The 19254-nt window shown below is 38.7% G+C and overlaps 1 protein-coding gene and 1 long non-coding RNA gene across 2 annotated transcripts in view; one reads left to right on the forward strand and one right to left on the reverse strand.

Moving 5' to 3' along the window:
- Positions 1-19254, forward strand: part of LOC120414436 (G-protein coupled receptor dmsr-1) — a 161151-nt gene that overhangs the window by 91291 nt on the left and 50606 nt on the right. The gene's annotated exons all lie outside the window — the stretch shown is intronic.
- On the reverse strand, positions 17893-18633 carry LOC128093456 (uncharacterized). Its single transcript, XR_008212500.1, has 3 exons — positions 18525-18633; positions 18250-18464; positions 17893-18190 (listed from the first exon to the last, which is right to left on the reverse strand). It is a non-coding gene; the product is annotated as an uncharacterized LOC128093456 (long non-coding RNA).

Raw genomic sequence — 19254 nt, forward strand, 5'->3', positions numbered from 1 at the left:
CCAATCTTGCTCAAAATTTGGGAAAGTGTTTTTGAAGATATGAGAAAAAATAGAAAAATACTAGCACAACTGAAATATAACTTTCATTTTTTGATTTTTGTCACACCTGGAACCACTGTGCGACGTCTTGCACTTTCGCGTGCAGTTTGGCTTGTATTTGCGTGTTAAAACTATTTTGCGTTTATGCGAAACAAAAGCAAACCGAGTTGACGAACCGTCACTGCTTGAGATAGTTTTCACCTAAACTAAGCGGCGGAACAACTTATACATAACTTTAGCAATATTTGTAACATAAAGGAGGAGAGCAAATAATTCCATCAGGCATCTAATGTTGACTCATCTGCACTTAGATGCTTGATTACAGCTTCTTAAAAAGCGTTTTCAACTGAAACCAAATCGACGCTGACTTTTGAAATAGTGCTATGTCTCATGTAATGGTTTTTGACATGGTTATTTAATATTGAATCGTAGATATGTCCACCGAGCATAAAAAATTACACTTTGGCAGAAATTTGATCCGACAGGAGGAATCATGCGAGTTTGGACCATACAGAGATACAGTCCGTACTCGTAATCCATTATTTTAGGTCATAGACCCAAATTCTGATTAAAATAAATTTTCGATATTCGATTATCCGAAGTTAATTTATTGTAAGGACTTCGGAGAATCAAGTACAGACTTGTGTGTATCGAAATTCATGGTTTCGATACTTGGCATTCATTGACATTTCGACAGAATTGGTCACAATAGTGTCCAATAGTGTGTCCCAAAAAGAGGCGATGTGGCGAAAACCTTCGGGCTCACTTGGATTTCGATAGGTTTTTGCCTCAGGAACAATGTTTTCATACAAAGTAAAAATCCCAAAAATCGTTTAGAACTCGCGATTTGCGATTTACTGAAAAATGGTCTTTTATCATATAAAATTTCATATTTTGTTCTAAAAACTTAAAAATGCGTTCAAATCGCTCCGTATTTCACTTTTAATCATAGTTAGGATTCCTACCAATAATGTTCTGTATTCATACTGATCCAAGAAGTCGTCATTTTTCAATGGCAGCACGTTAAAATTGAAAAAATGAAAACTTCTGCCTGAAATTTTTACGAATCTCCCTCAAAAAAATGTTGACACCAAAACCTATACCATCATCTTGTAGGTAACAATTTTCTGAACGATTTTGCTTTTTTAGTAAAATAAAAATGTCAAATTTTCAAAATTCCCTATGGAAACTCAATTTAATCTTTGTATCAGCTACTGCCAGCATTTTATATGTTTCAAAACCTTTTGATTGTCTTATAACAGTAATTTACACGCAAAATCTATAGTTTTCATTGATTGGACTATGTGACGTACACAGCAAAAAATCCGATGGTAAAATCGCATGCAAAAGCATGCACATCACCTTTGTGAGAAAAAGCATGTAATATTGTATGAGAAAACGTGTACACAAAAAGCATGTACCGAAGAAAAAAAAATCAGGTCTGCTCACCCCAAAAATAACATCAATCCGGCGAGAGTCATATTCAGATTACCAAGTCCGCGCCCCAACCCACTCGGCTATCTCGCCGCTATGAAAATAGTTGGATCAATGCCAATGTAACAGTAGGTTTTCCGTACGTCGTATACTGTGTTAACTGCATACGATGTATGGGGAACCTACAGCTACATCAGTGAAGATCCATCTATTTTCATAGCGGTGAGATAGCCGAGTGGGTTGGGGCGCGGACTTGGTAATCTGAATATGACTCTCGCCGGATTGATGTTATTTTTGGGGTGAGCAGACCTGATTTTTTTTTTCTTCGGTACATGCTTTTTGTGTACACGTTTTCTCATACAATATTACATGCTTTTTCTCACAAAGGTGATGTGCATGCTTTTGCATGCGATTTTACACATAAAATTTTTGCTGTGTAAGCGCCATGAGTACAAAAAAAACATATTTTTAAAATTTAGATGGAAAGGGCTTTTTAATGAAAAAAAAAAGAATACTTACATCAATAAATATGTTTTTGGTTTTCTATTAAACCCACATTTTTCAAAACCTGAGCAAAAAGTATGTCCATGAGAACAAAATAATCAGAACGTCTTCATTTTCCAATCATTTTTTGGCCTTTTCGGCAGGTTGCTAAAACGAAACCATAACAACATTTTTACCTAGGTATTTAAAAACGTGGGTTTTATAGAAAACCTAGATGTTAAATTAAAAGTTTGCAAAATTGTGTTTCCATAAGTTTTTTATATAATTTCCAAAGTTATATAAACTTTCATACTAAAAAGTTAGTAAACTTTATATCAGGGTGGCCACCTCGGGAAAAAAACCGGGAAAACCGGGAAAACCCGGGAATTTTATCCACCGGGAGAAAACCGGGAAAAACTCGGGAATTTGACTGACAAACCGGGAAAATATTTTTAATTTATTTAACATTTTACAAAAGCCTTTTAAATGTATTAAATATTTTGTTTTCCCAATTAGAATATTGTTCCTGTTATTCTTAATGAAGAATTCGCGAACACTATGTTTGAATTAGTGCAATAGACTCATGCTTCTTTGCTATGGGTGTTTTTTTTATCTGTTGTATCCTATGATATTTTTATTTTGCGAATTTGCCTTTTCAAATAAAGCAAATTGATTGCTCTACAGCATGGCTTTGGCGTTCTCTATTGCGAAATTCTCACTCGAAACAAGGTGTCCAAACAAAGGGCAATTCACTTCTGATATTGCACCAATATGAAGCCAATATTGGAGTCGATACGGTATGCAGCCAAGGAATACTGCGCGAGTGTTATGCGCGTATGATATTCACGCTGATATTTGGGTAGATATGACCTCAAATACGACGAATATGGGGTCTATATTGTCAATACAGTATGCAGACAATGAGAATATTATGTGCGTATGATACGCGTATGCAGTATACTCGAAGTGATTAACCCCTATTGTCCAAAGGCTTGAAACGGTGAGGCAATAAATATCTCTTGGTACACCTAAGCTCCCATCCTCCCCAGGATTTGAACTAACGACCATTGGATTGCTGCGTAGGCTCAACTCGGGGGGAAGCATGAACTTTAACCCTCTACAACCCAACCCCGCCTCTAGACGGGCTTCGATTTGAAAAATCGCCAAAAATCCATTTTTCAACCAATTTTTGATCTTCAAAAAGCACTGGAAAGAAGAACTCTTAAAATTTTAGAAAATTTCAGGGTTGGAAGTTTAACTTGTTTTATGTGACTTTGCCAATGTTTTTAAAAATGTCTTTTTTTTAGGGGTCAACTTAGGCTGTGTTTTTCACTAACATTTTCAATATTTTCAGTAAAAAGAAGTACACCATATTCTTTTTTTAAGTCACCTTTTTTTAAACGATTCTCGATTTACGCAACTTTTTTTAAGTCACGACTTAAAATGAGAATGTCCATGACTTAAATTGAGAATATGACTTAAATTAAGAATCTTTGGGATTTTGTAATTTGTCGGAGAATTTTCATCATGTATCAATTGTATTTGGTTTAGTTATGTTATTAAAACATTTTAGCATGGTTTTGGAACACCTGGGATGTTCTAGTCCATCCGAAACTTCCGGAAATTTTGTGCAGCAGGCTAACCCAAGAAATAAGTTGAAACTTCAAAATTTTGACAACGGATCCTACCCAGAGTGCTTCAGTGAGTGCGGTAGGCTACAGTGCATTGTTGTAACAACTTATTGGGATGATCTGGGACATCCAAGGACTCCCTGGAGTTAAGATCTGTTGGTCTACCACCGTAACAAGCAAGAGGTCGACGGATTTTGACCCCGGAACATATCCGCATAGCTTCAGTGAGCATGGTAGACTACTTTGCTGATGAGTAGGAATGTCCTGGGTCATCCAAGGACTCCCTGGAGTTAAGATCTGTGGGTCTACCACCGTAACAAGCAAGAGGTCGACGGATTTTGACCCCGGAACATATCCGCATAGCTTCAGTGAGCATGGTAGACTACTTTGCTGATGAGTAGGAATGTCCTGGGTCATCCAAGGACTCCCTGGAGTTAAGATCTGTTGGTCTACCACCGTAACAAGCAAGAGGTCGACGGATTTTGACCCCGGAACATATCCGCATAGCTTCAGTGAGCATGGTAGACTACTTTGCTGATGAGTAGGAATGTCCTGGGTCATCCAAGGACTCCCTGGAGTTAAGATCTGTTGGTCTACCACCGTAACAAGCAAGAGGTCGACGGATTTTGACTCCGGAATATAACCGCATAGCTTCAGTGAGTATGGTAGACTACTTTGCTGATGTTTAGGGATGTCCTGGGTCATCCAAGGACTCCCTGGAGTTAAGATCTGTGGGTTTACCACCGTAACAAGCAAGAGGTCGACGGATTTTGACCCCGGAACATATCCGCATAGCTTCAGTGAGCATGGTAGACTACTTTGCTGATGAGTAGGGATGTCCTGGGTCATCCAAGGACTCCCTGGAGTTAAGATCTGTGGGTCTACCACCGTAACAAGCAAGAGGTCGACGGATTTTGACCCCAGAACATATCCGCATAGCTTCAGTGAGCATGGTAGACTACTTTGCTGATGAGTAGGAATGTCCTGGGTCATCCAAGGACTCCCTGGAGTTAAGATCTGTGGGTCTACCACCGTAACAAGCAAGAGGTCGACGGATTTTGACCCCGGAACATATCCGCATAGCTTCAGTGAGCATGGTAGACTACTTTGCTGATGAGTAGGAATGTCCTGGGTCATCCAAGGACTCCCTGGAGTTAAGAACTGTTGGTCTACCACCGTAACAAGCAAGAGGTCGACGGATTTTGACTCCGGAATATAACCGCATAGCTTCAGTGAGTATGGTAGACTACTTTGCTGATGTGTTGGGCTGACTTGGGTCATCCAAGGACTCTCTGGAGTTAAGAGCTGAGGGTCTACCACCGTAACAAGCAAGATGTCGACGGATTTTGACCCCGGGACATACCCGCGTAGCTTCAGAGCGTATGGTAGACTACATTGCTGATGTTCTAGGATGTCCTGGGTCATCCAAGGACTCCCTGGAGTTAAGATCTGAGGGTCTACCGCCGTAACAAGTCAGAGGTCGACGGTTTTTGACCCCGGGACTCACTCGCATAGCTTCAGTGAGTATGATATACTAATTTGCTGATGTGTTGAGATGTTCTGGGTCATCCAAGGACTCCCTGGAGATATGATAGACCACCAGATCTTAACTCCAGGGAGTCCTTGGATGACCCAAGTCAGCCCAACACATTACCAAAGTTGTCTACCATACGCTCTGTAGCTATGCCGGTAAGTCCCGGGGTCAAAATCCGTCGACCTCTTGCTTGTTACGGTAGTAGACCCACAGATCTTAACTCCAGGGAGTCCTTGGATGACCCAGGATATCCCTACACATCAGCAAAGTAGTCTACCATACTCACTGAAGCTATGCGGGTATATTCCGGAGTCAAAATCCGTCGACCTCTTACTTGTTACGGTGGTAGACCCACAGATCTTAACTCCAGGGAGTCCTTGGATGACCCAGGACATTCCTACTCATCAGCAAAGTAGTCTACCATGCTCACTGAAGCAATGCGGTTATATTCCGGAGTCAAAATCCGTCGACCTCTTACTTGTTACGGTGGTAGACCCACAGATCTTAACTCCAGGGAGTCCTTGGATGACCCAGGACATCCCTACTCATCAGCAAAGTAGTCTACCATGCTCACTGAAGCTATGCGGATATGTTCCGGGGTCAAAATCCGTCGACCTCTTGCTTGTTACGGTGGTAGACCCACAGATCTTAACTCCAGGGAGTCCTTGGATGACCCAGGACATTCCTACTCATCAGCAAAGTAGTCTACCATGCTCACTGAAGCAATGCGGTTATATTCCGGAGTCAAAATCCGTCGACCTCTTACTTGTTACGGTGGTAGACCCACAGATCTTAACTCCAGGGAGTCCTTGGATGACCCAGGATATCCCTACACATCAGCAAAGTAGTCTACCATACTCACTGAAGCTATGCGGGTATATTCCGGAGTCAAAATCCGTCGACCTCTTACTTGTTACGGTGGTAGACCCACAGATCTTAACTCCAGGGAGTCCTTGGATGATCCAGTACATCCCAACACATCAGCAAAGTAGTCTACCATACTCACTGAAGCTATGCGGGTATATTCCGGGGTCAAAATCCGTCGACCTCTTGCTTGTTACGGTGGTAGACCCACAGATCTTAACTCCAGGGAGTCCTTGGATGACCCAGGACATTCCTACTCATCAGCAAAGTAGTCTACCATGCTCACTGAAGCAATGCGGTTATATTCCGGAGTCAAAATTCGTCGACCTCTTACTTGTTACGGTGGTAGACCCACAGATCTTAACTCCAGGGAGTCCTTGGATGATCCAGTACATCCCAACACATCAGCAAAGTAGTCTATCATACTCACTGAAGCTATGCGGGTATATTCCGGAGTCAAAATCCGTCGACCTCTTGCTTGTTACGGTGGTAGACCCACAGATCTTAACTCCAGGGAGTCCTTGGATGACCCAGGACATTCCTACTCATCAGCAAAGTAGTCTACCATGCTCACTGAAGCAATGCGGTTATATTCCGGAGTCAAAATCCGTCGACCTCTTACTTGTTACGGTGGTAGACCCACAGATCTTAACTCCAGGGAGTCCTTGGATGACCCAGGACATCCCTACACATCAGCAAAGTAGTCTACCATACTCACTGAAGCTATGCGGGTATATTCCGGAGTCAAAATCCGTCGACCTCTTGCTTGTTACGGTGGTAAACCAACAGATCTTAACTCCAGGGAGTCCTTGGATGACCCAGGACATTCCTACTCATCAGCAAAGTAGTCTACCATGCTCACTGAAGCTATGCGGATATGTTCCGTTGTCAAAATCCGTCGACCTCTTGCTTGTTACGGTGGTAGACCCACAGATCTTAACTCCAGGGAGTCCTTGGATGTCCCAGATCATCCCAATAAGTTGTTACAACAATGCACTGTAGCCTACCGCACTCACTGAAGCACTCTGGGTAGGATCCGTTGTCAAAATTTTGAAGTTTCAACTTGTTTTTTCGGTTAGCCTGCTGCACAAAATTTCCGGAAGTTTCGGATGGACTAGAACATCCCAGGTGTTCCAAAACCATGCTTAAATGTTTTTATAACATGACTAAACAAAATACTATTGATACATTTTGAAAATTCTCCGACAAATTACGAAATCCCAAAGATTCTTAATTTAAGTCATATTCTCAATTTAAGTCATGGACATTCTTTTTTTAAACGATTCTCGAATTAAACACCCCCATTTCGTTGTGTAAATCAAGAATATGGTGTATGCAGTAATTTTTGTAGTGTCCCAGACTATGCCTCTACGCATTTTTTGCAATTTAAATGATGATGGTGCGATTCTATAGCAGAAAATGTGAAAAACATGCAAAAAAAATGAAAAAGTGACTGTAAAAACATGAAAAAATTATATAGGCGAAATGTAATTATATTAGGTGGTAGAGTAGGCCAAATACTACCAAAAACAAACATAAACTAAAAAAGATAAATGCAAATTAAAATACTAAAAATGAAACATGAAAAACATAAAACAAGAGAAGTAAAGTTTTTCGTAGAACAAAAGTTGCTCAAAATGATTTCCTATACACGGGAAAAATGAATATTTTCGAAAAAACAAATTTGGGCAGTAGAGGGTTAAGGTCCTTAGAAACACGTGCACTTTGATTTTTTTTCAAAAATATTTAGACAGTGCCGAACGGTTTTTTCTCCAAAGTTTGTATGGAGAATTAGTGAGAATTAGTGTTACCGACCAGCAGCTCTACCCTACCGAGACAAATAACGACCTAACCTCTAGGTTAGGCCGGGACCAACATTTACTTCTCCATCTAACGGAAGGCTTGATCAGTAGATCTCGTCTCGAAAAATGCCACCAGGGACGACTGGAATCGAACCAAAGCCAACTGAGGTGAGAGGCAACCACTATGTCTCCGAACCCACATAAATGTATGATAAGATACAAGTTTTGCGATCAAATTGACGTATCATTCAAGTGTCAATAGAAAATTTACACAGCCGTATGATTTTTGAAGTCTTATTTTAATAAGTCTTCAATTCCATAAGTGCAATTTTAATATAAATTTTAACTTAAAAATAATAATATCATTGAGTTTTTGTTTGTAAATATTATTTTATTTGATAATACTTTAGATTCTCAACCAAACAAATTATTAAGGACAAATTGCAATGATTTTTTTTGAGTACTTATGTATGATTTTAAATGTCTGAAGTATTTAGTATGTACTTTAACAAAACATTGGAAAAATATCTTTTTTTCTAAGTTTTTATTTTAAATGTCGTTTGAAATTAATGTAAAATTTTTAGATATTTTAAAAATACAATATTTCAAGAATTCAAGTATTTTTGAATCTAAATCGATAAAAAAAAAAAACCCGTTTTAAGGTACCGATTTTATAACATGTGTTTGGCACTTATATTGCACTGCTGCCAAAGTGTAATTATAAATTTTTGTTTGGACTAATGATGCAAACAGACTTTTTCGGTTAAAAAGAAAATATTCACATTATTTAAGCCAAACAAAAAAAATCAATTCAATTCTATTCATGTTTATTTGTTGTACTAATCAGAATACAATATGCTTAACTTATTACAGGATGCAGAGTTTTGGTGATTCTTACAGCTACAAATTAATTCAGATACAATCATTTGATGAAATAAATTTCGTAAATTTCGAATAAGCGAGAGCAGAAAAAACTTTCTAAAATAACTGCTACTATAAGAAAACTAAAAAATTATTCACATAAATTGATAGTTCTTGGAAGAATCGTTTTTCTTGAATTTCCAAAACCTTTTTTCAAAGAAAATTTACGAGCCTTTACATAAATGTTGATAACAATGAATTTTTACAAATCTTTTCTACAAAATTCATAAATTGTAAATGACATTTCCTGCTTTCTAATAATAATTTATGTTATTCTTAAAAACAAAAACGATTATTTTTATTTTGAGTTTGTAAAATCTGTAGAGCATGATGATGAAAAATCCCAATCATTAGGGAAATTAGAGGTTTGAATTGGAAACAGATAAAAACGAACTTACTTTGCACTCAAGATATTTGAAAGCTTTCTTAAGGAATTCAAACTTTGAACCAAATGTATGCGTTCAAAAAGTATGTTGATACTAACGTTAGCATAAAAAACATTGTAATTTGATTTGAAAACATTTCGGAAAATTCCTTCTGGTCTCGGGAGAAAACCGGGGAAAAACCGGGAAATTGAAAATTTCCTATTTTTATTTTGTTAATCAGTCAATCATCAGCTTGCTTGGTTGCCATTAAAACAATTTTATGGATCCCAATCCTTAACCTACCAAACATACGAGAATGTTCAAACTACTGTTGGAAATAAATTGTGACGCAATATTCAAGAGCTTTAATCTTTGCTCAATGCTTCGACGAAAATAGATTCATAATTTAGCAGTTGAAACGCTTTCCCTGAAATCCGTTGCTTGGATCGCAGCGCCCTCGTAGATTAAAAGCGCCACTATAAGATATTTCTGTTTCCTCTTGGTTTCCTAAGGAATAAATCGTCTCGCCTATTTAACCCGAAAGACGTCTCAACTTGAATTTCATTATGTCGTCCCACGTTTGCGGCGGACATAAACATCGTCTTGTCGTTGACAGCCCCGGTGTCGGTGCGAAGACGGCTTCGCAAATGAGGTGTCGGAGTTTTACGGCACTGAACTTGTAACTTTTCGCCCTTGTGCGTTAACAAGGTTCTAGGATTCTGTAGCCGGTCTACGGAAGCAGATTCGACACGGCGCATTGTCGTGAAAGTCGTTGAGCGAGTTTTTCCGGCGGAAGCTTATATAAAAACGAGACGGCATCACAGGTCCTGTCCTGTTGGCCTTCATAAATCTCCGGCAGCCGTAAAATTTGCGGGTCAGCCGCGTTGGGTCGACGTTGTTCGGTTTTCATCGAGGGGAAGAACCTTCCAACAAGTGCCGCACGTAGAGTCGGTTAGCCGGTCGGCTCGAGAGTCCACTTGCACCGGAAGAAGCAGAAAACGGCGAAAGCAGATTTTATGGCCACATCAAGTACGCACGACTGCAAACAGCATTCAACCAGGGACTAACTCTCTGCTCTGATGGATGAACGCAGGATGACGGAAGGAAAACTTTTGAAAAGTTGAGTCAACACCGCCTAGTGGCGATGACGAGTGCTGGCCTCCGTATTTCCATAACTCCGTTAGCAAAGGAGGTGAAACTGTGCCTTCGGGGGTGAAATAACTCAGTTGAAAGTTTCGTTTGGAATGGTGTCATTCTTTTTTGCGTCTGATTGCTCTTCATACATACGAGTGCAGTTTTTCTATGAAAATTACTCTGTCCTCATTTCAACTGATGCGAATACTGTTTTGGTGCCCAAATTCTGCCAAGCTGCTGAATCATAATTAAGTTGTGAAAAGAAAATCTTTTGACAGTTTTTTCTTCCACATGAACTTGCTATCATGTAATTATGCTCTATTTACCGCTTTGTTCTGCTCCATTGAAATTCTACTACGTCTTCATATTCAACATGCACGGCCTTCATTAAAAAATCAACGAGCTTCTCGAACAAGGAAACAGGAAGTGCCACAAGGCCAACTTCAAAATTTGACCACGCAAGTTGCCCATCAATAATCAATTTCGCCGCCATCAATAACATATCGCTATAACGCATCTACTTCCGGCATAACTTCCTCAGCATCGAAACCTGGAACGGAGCCGTTAATCGACCATGTGCTCATCGATGGTCGACACTTCACGAACATGATTGATGTCAAAACCTGTTGACGCCCCTCCACTTGTGAAGGTACACAGCAGCGTTTTTGCTCAGCTGAAACAAAAGTTTGAAGTTTCAAGGGATACCTGTTTTTATCTTTATCGAAAAAAGTTCTAATATGCATAATACATACTCATAATCAATTCTCAATGATTTCGCAGAGCGATTATTATTTGCAATCGAAAAGTATTGTTGTGAAATATGAAACGTTTGTCGTTATCATTTTTGGTTAAACCATTTATTTGGTTAAAGGTTTGATTGAAAGCTGCTAGGGAAAATTATAGTATGTTTGGCAGGTTTTGCACTCACCCCTAACTCCGTCCAATTTGCTGATTTTCACTATTCAAACAACTTATTTTGCAAAACTATATACCGTAAACCGGGGTGACTTTGATAGGATTTCAATTTGTTTTTGCAATATTTTCCAACTAGTAAGGTTTTTCTCAAGATTATTATTTTTAAAACATGTACTGGGGTAGGCCACACAAAGTCCATGCACCAATTTGGAAAAAAAGTTTTTTCAATAGTGTTAAGAAAAATAGTTACGTTAAAAAATCTTAGTTTAAATTCCTGGGTGACTTTGATAGTCATAGTTTTTCTTGTTAAAATCACATTTAAGATGTTCAAACTTTATTTGCACGTTAAATGTACCATCACTAAAGTAGCTGATATAGTTTTTAAGAAAAAAATATATGTTTATATTAGAGGTGGGCAAAAAAGAGCGAGCCGCTCAAAGAGCCGGTTCACTAAAAAGAGCGAACGAACCATGGCTCACAAAAAAAGAACCGCGGTTCTTTTTTAAACTCCGGTCTTTTGAAAGAACCGTTCCAAGATAGAATGATTTTTAAACTTGTTATAAATATAATTTATCGAATTTCGAACAAATTGCATCACAAAATTTGTTTTTAGAATTGAAAATGCAATTCTCAATTGAAAAATAATTGCTTATAAAAATTAATCCCAAAATAGCATTGCTGCCAAACACCACTTTAAAGTTTTCAAACTTATTTTCAGTTTCCTACTTTTCTTTGAAATTCCAAAAGTAAATGATTTTCTAAACAAAATGAAAAAGCTTTTCTTTATATAACTGATCGTACATTAAAGTATTATCCGAATACAAATTTGAGCATTTAAAATTGCATAGCTTGTAAAATATTACCAAAAATCTACTAAATAGCTGAGAGATTATGAAAAAAAAATCTCTTGCCTGATTTAACTTCAGTGTTTATAGACTTCATCGATTAAATCAGAATTTAGAAAAGAGTTCGCAAAATCACACAATTCTTAAAAATAACCTTTTTATCAAAATTTTGAAAAAGAGCGAAAGAGCCGTTCAAAAGAGCGGCTCTTTTTAGTGAGCGAACGAAAATGAGCGGCTCCTAAAAAAGAGCGGTTTTGCCCACCTCTAGTTTATATTTAGTTAACTAAGTTTATAAACTTTTAAACAAAATACATATAAATTTTAGGTAAAATTGTTAAAAAACGGATTTTGGCGTGAAATTTGTTAAAACTGGTTTTGTTTATAAAATTATTGATTTATATTGTATTTTATACTGAATTCGAAGCACAAGTTTTCACATTTTACATGAAATTTGTTCAACTGAATTTGCCTATAAATTTGGAGATTTTTTAAATTGTGTTTCAAAAACACATATTATTTATTATTTACAAACTTATTTACCCTTCTCCTAGTGGAAAATTGTCCAAAGAATCCGAAAATGAATTCCGTTTTCCGATTCAAAATCATGTTCATTGAGAAAATCATGACACTTTGAGAAGTTTAAAATAATGACTTTCATCAACATTTTCTTAACTATAGTTAACTAACTTTTTAAACTTTTCAAAATTTTATAAAAAGTTCTTTTTGAGGTACTTTGAACACTTCTCTACCACGGTCAGTATGATTCTAAACAATTCCGTACGTATTTTGATTGTACTCTTCATTTTGCGGAAAAATAGCAAACCTATCAAAGTCACCCCGGCTATCAAAGTCACCCCGTTTTACGGTACAGAAATTTGCTTGCTCACTTCCTATTGAGCTATTTATCACTCGATTTCAGTTGAAAACGCTTTTTATGAGCTTTAATTGAACGTCAAACTGCTGATATGGCAACATTAGAGGCACGATTGAATTAGTTGCTGTTTCCCTAGCTCATTTCCTAATTTATCATTTGATTGGAGTTAAAAACACTTTAATGTAATCGTACGCCGGATTACTTTTGAGGGAATTACATGCTGTTTCCTTAGTTCCACATTTATTTATTTTTGACAAAGAACTTTGTCTTAAAGCTCTATCTGCGGTGTCACTCCAATTTTTTTTGAAAATGTTGCGTCCAGGGTAATCATTCTATCGCTGGACGCCGAAGAGTATGCATCAACGACACAGACATTTTCAATAAACTCAAGAAAAATCATTCAGTGAGAACATAGAATCGAAAAAATAATAATTTAGTGCAAACCAACAAGTCCTTGAATTAAATATTCCACAAAGTAATTATTATTTCGATATAAAAATAATATTGTATTAACCCTTTCAGGCCTGATGGGTTACATATGACCCAAAAATTTCTAAAACTAGCCTATAATTTTCGTATACAGTCGTCCCACATATTCGGAACACCCACAAATTCGGAACACTTTTGTGATAATTTGTCAATAACATGCCAAATGCAGCTTTTCTGTCGACCCTACTATTTTTAGGACCTTGATTTGGACATTCTCTTGCTATTTCACTAGTAAAAGTAGTACTTTTTGAACAAAAAACCTCATTTCAAGACTATTTTATCCAGAGCAGCAAAACACTGCCTCCAAATTGCCTGTTCCATAATTGTGGGATGTTATTGTGCCTCCCACAATTGTGGAACACCTGAATTTAACTGATATTTTCACAAAAAAAGTTATCAGACCATTCATAAAACAAGCTTGCATTTCGTTGGTTTCAGTGCGTGAAGTCATTATTTTGTAAAAATTGTGTACTCATGGAGAGAACCAAAGTTTGTTTACATCCGTAAGAAAAAAGTGTTCCGAATTTGTGGATTTCAAGGGTCAAAGTTTTTCTTCAAAAACTTGATATAAAAGTTAAAATTTGCAGTTGTTCGATACAGCATTCGAAAGATCGCAAGAAAAGCTTCCAAATGAAGGTAAAAGCGAATCATTAAGTTCAATTATCGATTTTCTATGATTTTTTTTTAATTGACCGATCTATAAAATGTTCCGAATATGAGGGATGACTGTAGTCATAAAAATCATTCTCCCATCATAAACTTAAAAAATATTTTTTTTAAAATTCAGGTTTGAAAATTTAACTGTGACTTTTTTGATAATAAATTAATGGAAATGATATAATTTTTAACAAAAATGTCAACAGATCAATAATTAAAAAAAAAACTAAAACTCCCGTGTCCCGGGAATTCCCGGGAAATTTCAAAATTCAGCTCTCGATTACCGCGAAATTGAAAATCTAGAAAATTGTCATCCTCTAGAGCTACTCACGAATGTTCCGATGGGGGGACAAACATTGAACCATACGGATATCATACTTCATGGTTATTGATATGCAACATAAAGAGAAATTGAGCGAATATATAAATCCAATTATGTTTTGATTTTATCTGAAATCAACAAAAATGGCTTAATTTTAAGAGCTTTCCTGCAAAGTTCTTTGTCATATTGGTCATGTGTAACATAACCACTTGCACCTTTTTCGAAAACCTTGAAGAATTCTCTTTTTGTATTGGCATTGTTAAATTGACCTTTGGTTATTGAGAAGAAAAGACTTCAACTACGTTCGGGATTCTTGAACAACACAAAGATTGAATACTACAGCCATGACGATCCAGGTAACCGACCCATGAAAAAGGTCCTCTGAGGCCTGTACGACATGGATGTGAGTGTGCTGCTCTGTAACTGAAAATCTCACTTTGCTGATTTCTTTTTCGCACTTTTTCATACGATTTTTTCAGTTCGACTGCGATTACACAAAAAAGTGTAATCGTAGTTGAACTGAAAAAATCATATGAAAAAGTGCGAAAACGAACTCAGCAAAGTGCGATTTTCAGTTACAGTGTGAAAGAAGAGCTGAAAACTCTTGAGTTGAATGTGATCGAAGTCTTCAAGATAACGAGACACAACAAGGACATCAAGTATTGTGATCAACTCCAGAATTTGTTTTGAAAAGGTCCTATAAACATATGAAAGACAATAGCTTATAGGTCCTTTTTTTTAAAATAAAACTCTAGAACTGTACCTGGTTTATCTTGAGAAAGGATCGACAACGCCGTCTGAGCTGAAGGCAATTCGGGCAATTTTCAACATCATCGTGACTTGGGAACGTTATCGTCCAGTGCACCGTGACGTGACACAATGTTCGAACTGCTTGCAGTTTGGACATGGTGGAAGGAACTGTTTCATCAAGAGTCGTTGTGCAACCTGCGGAGGTGAGCACAAAACTCAAGCTTGCAACAACTCAATCAACGAGAACATCGAAGCCAAATACTTCAACTGTGGTGGCGACCATTAGACCAAGAATCGGAGCTGCCCAATAGGTGCAGAGTTTGTGAAAATTCGGCAGCAAGCGACGACGAGGCACCAACCAAATCGTAGCAAAACACCACCAGCATTCACGGACGTGGATTTTCCCGCATTGGCTGCACCAGGAGCGGGGTCTGCTCGAGTGGTTCCGAATCTGCAGTACTTGTCGAGAATACAACACCTCCTGGCTTCAGTCAGCAACCGAGGGAAAACCAATCAGCATCAACAGATGAAAGCAGTAGTGTTCTGTTTTCTCCACAAGAACTTCTGAACATTTTCATCCAGATGACAACAACTCTCCGTGGGTGCAAAACTCGTGCGAGGCAAGTAAGAACGCTTGGAGGATTTATCTTAAAATACAGTTCGAAGTTTACTCGTTGTAGTTATTTTGAATATTTCAGTTTTGTTTTAGTTTTGAGTCAGGATTAGTTGTTAACACATTGTTTTTGTTTACCCAAATGTATTCTATTCAATACAAAAATGTAAAATTAATAATTACAATGAAGATGAAGAGCATTAAGCCATACCACTTAAAATGTAAAAGAAATGTAATTATTATAAGAAAGTTCAATAAAGATGTCTCCCCAGTCACGTATATTATAGCAGAGCTGGTTCTACCGGAATCTTGCTAGAATGGTCGAACATTTCTGCTAGAATGCTGTAAGAATGTCCATTTGAAATTTGAGCCCATTTGGTAAGGTCTAGGAGCTCCAGTTTTAATTTGAAATTTATATGGGATTTTGATTTATTTTCCATGGGAAACTATCTTTTTTTACATTGTATTAGGATTTTTTTTTATAAATCGATGAAATGACTTGATTCTTATAGTAGGAGATAGGTTTTGAACTGGGGAACAACTTTGTAGAACATACCAACATGCTAGGAAGTGACCCTTTAAAGATACAGATACTTTTAGATGGTGGCTTTTGAAGGGGCTTTACTGTGTGGGGTGAAACGGGCTAACTGGCGTAAGTTCAAGATATCTTTGGTTTTTAATCGATGGTGCTTTGACTTTTTCTAGTCATATTTACAAAGTTATTTTTAGAACATTTATTTATAGACAAGCATGGGCTACGGTTTTGGCCAGCAGTGTTTTGTGAGTTTTCAACGATAGCAAAATCTTTTCCTTGGACAATCTGGCCACCGGTGTTGTTCCAGGTTATCAAATGGATGATGAGACAGTTCGGACACCGGCACTGTTCCGGGTTGGCGGTTGGCGGGTTATCAAAGACTGTTCTTGTTAGGGGATCGACACAGTTGTCTGTCGATCAGTTAAGAAGTTTGAAAAAATGGGAGGACGGGGAGGGGCTGGTCACGCTTACGAAATTGGTCGGGATTGAAGGATATAGTTTGGGAGTCGATTTAATCAGGGTTAGTTTCAGATTGGGAATTGCATTTCGGGACAGAACCTAAAGTAAACAACACTGTTTCGATTGTTTGTGTATTTCAGTTTTTTATAACAAATAATTAAAACAATCAACGCAATAACTCATTTTAACAGCTGTTGATAAGTGTAGTGTCCCTCGGATGGTCTAAAGTATTGCCAGCCTCGAGTCAGCAGGTAGTGGAATTGTAATTATTATGGCATCAGTCTAGATGCATACAAATGTACAATTGTCGTTCCTTTCGTCTTCCGATCGTTGTCCGGAACAGACGTCCTAAGTCGGTGTTCAATAAAGTGTTGATCAGAAGTCTAACGCGTGTTTTCCTAACCTCAAATCACAACACTTCAGTTGGCGACGAGGATAAACGAAGTGTCTGGTGAGTTAAATGAAGTGAAACATGTCGAGAAAAGTCGGTTATATTTGGTGAACACGTGATCGTACACATAACCTCAAATACAAGTCGAATGAAGGTGTTAAGTGTGCAGTGCCCAGTCATGGATTTCAAAATGCAGAATCCTGAATCAGCAGCATGGGTTCTGGGTAGAAGCGACCGGTTCCAGAATCATTTTCGGGCCGGAAGGAGTAGGAGCCACTTCCCGAGTAAGCTGAATTCCATCATCGATTCCGTGTGGATTGTGTCACAACCTTGAGCGCGTCAGGGCAAACGGAGAAGTGTCAGGAAGATCACGTGGAATTTTATGGTCAGTAAGTAGTTGAGTTTATAGTCAGAGCAGTCGTCAGTAAAACAGTCAAGAAACTAAGATTATAAAGTAACCGATGTCGTCCGGTGGAATAATGTCGTCAAAATGGAATCAGTTTCGTCAGTAAGTCGGCCAAGTCAGAAAGTGTCAGGAATAACCTATAAATCCATCATAACCTCTAAGTCGTCCAATTGTAAGTAGTCAAAGGTTAAGGAAGGGAGAGATGTAGTGTCCCTCGGATGGTCTAAAGTATTGCCAGCCTCGAGTCAGCAGGTAGTGGAATTGTAATTATTATGGCATCAGTCTAGATGCATGCAAATGTACAATTGTCGTTCCTTTCGTCTTCCGATCTTCGTCCTGAACAGACGTCGATAGTCGGTCTTAAATAAAGTGGTGTAACAAAGTCTAACGCGTGTTTTCCTAACCTCAAATCACAACACTTCAATAAGGTTGAAAATAGATTCAAAACTCCTACTTCAACCTCGCATGTCTCTGATGTACGGTGTTGCCGCGCACGAAGCTTTGCGTCCGCCCGACGCGTAGGATATTGTTGCGCGTACGGTGTTGGCACGCACTCCGCTCTGCGTCCACGTGATGCGCCCGATTTTCGAGCACTCCATCAGCGCGCATGGCCCTGCTCTACCAGATGCTTGGAGCGAATGAAGCGCTCTAGTCGAATCCACCAGCCAATCAGCTCAACCTGTGCACGATTGATCCGTCCTCGCGCTCAGGGACAGGAACACCAAACCTACGGAAACAGATGTAGTTAGCTCTCAATGTTCTCACTCGAACTTAGTTTGATCTTACCCCGTTCGGTCCATGGGGCGTTTTTTCTAGCTTCAGTTACTCCTGTAGTTATCCGTGTGCTTCGAGTACCGCTCTTGTTGTCTGAGTTGGGCAATTTATTGGTATCGGTGAGACTCCGCGTGGTTCAGCGAACATACATCTTATTTCCATGTCTGCTTGACCTTGATAATGGGCCGTGCTTCACTTGTACCCGTGTTTGCGGTGGTGACCTTTAACTTTTGAGAATGAGGAAAACTTGGTCAGAGATAGGCGTCATTTGCTGCTGACTCGCTTACGGTTGATTTCTGGCGTGCGATTCGTCTCTCCTGCCGTCTCCACTCTCGCGCGTCCGATCTAGATCGGAGTCGTCCTAGGGTGCATAGCCGGTGTGTCTCCGTGTGCGTCTCAACGCTCTTGCTCATCTGAGACAGGGTCTTAATTATTGTCTGCCAGCTTGTTCCTAAATACCTTCACCTACGTCGTGCGTCCGATCCAGCTGGCAGTGTTCAGAAACGTCGTTCTCGGCGCTTCATACAGGGCGAGGTTCTCGTTGTTCTCCGCTTTGACCTTCCCGAAGTACTCGTTGGATGTTGTCGGGATTTGCGACGTAAAACATATTTGACAAACAGCAAACCGCCAACCCGGAACAGTGCCGGTGTCCGAACTGTCTCATCATCCATTTGATAACCTGGAACAACACCGGTGGCCAGATTGTCCAAGGAAAAGATTTTGCTATCGTTGAAAACTCACAAAACACTGCTGGCCAAAACCGTAGCCCATGCTTGTCTATAAATAAATGTTCTAAAAATAACTTTGTAAATATGACTAGAAAAAGTCTAAGCACCATCGATTAAAAACCAAAGATATCTTGAACTTACGCCAGCTAGCCCGTTTCACCCCACACAGTAAAGCCCCTTCAAAAGCCACCATCTAAAAGTATCTGTATCTTTAAAGGGTCACTTCCTAGCATGTTGGTATGTTCTACAAAGTTGTTCCCCAGTTCAAAACCTATCTCCTACTATAAGA

This window comes from Culex pipiens, chromosome 3 (genome assembly GCF_016801865.2).
Source record: "Culex pipiens pallens isolate TS chromosome 3, TS_CPP_V2, whole genome shotgun sequence".
NCBI classification, from domain to species: Eukaryota; Metazoa; Arthropoda; class Insecta; order Diptera; family Culicidae; genus Culex; species Culex pipiens.